The 506-nt window shown below is 37.7% G+C and overlaps 1 pseudogene; it reads right to left on the bottom strand.

Moving 5' to 3' along the window:
* Positions 1-240: 240 nt before the first annotated feature.
* LOC120607023 (uncharacterized) lies at positions 241-359 on the bottom strand (annotated as a pseudogene).
* Between the last annotated feature and the right edge of the window lie 147 nt (positions 360-506).

Raw genomic sequence — 506 nt, forward strand, 5'->3', positions numbered from 1 at the left:
GTGACTATTCTCGATACTACACCACACTCAATGCTGGTCCATAAAACTGGTCCCCAAAACTTAGTATTGTAGGTATGTTCTAAACAGTGCAAAACAAAGCACTAGTCTCTCACTAGAGCTAGTTCAGGAGTTCTTAACCTGGGATTTGTGGGAGAAGAATTCAGGGCAAGAGGTAAATTTTATGTGTAGATATATATTTTTTTTCTGTGGAGAAAATATTATTATTATTATTATTATTGACGTCTACAGCACCTGGTCCTTGTAGGTGGTCTCCCATCCAAGTACTAACCAGGCTCAACTCTGCTCAGCTTCCGAGATCAGACAGGATCGAGCACATTCAGGGTTGCATGGCCGTAGACAAAAATATTATATTTTTATTTGATTTTCAAAGGGATAAAAAAAACCAAAATCACCCACCTCTAACAGTAATGTAGCTAAGATTATACTCTCTTTGAGGATTTTAATAAATTTCAGTTAACACTTCTGGGTCTCTTCTACTGCTCACC

The sequence above is a fragment of the Pteropus medius genome, unplaced genomic scaffold (genome assembly GCF_902729225.1).
Source record: "Pteropus medius unplaced genomic scaffold, Ma_sr-lr_union100, whole genome shotgun sequence".
Lineage (NCBI taxonomy): Eukaryota > Metazoa > Chordata > Mammalia > Chiroptera > Pteropodidae > Pteropus > Pteropus medius.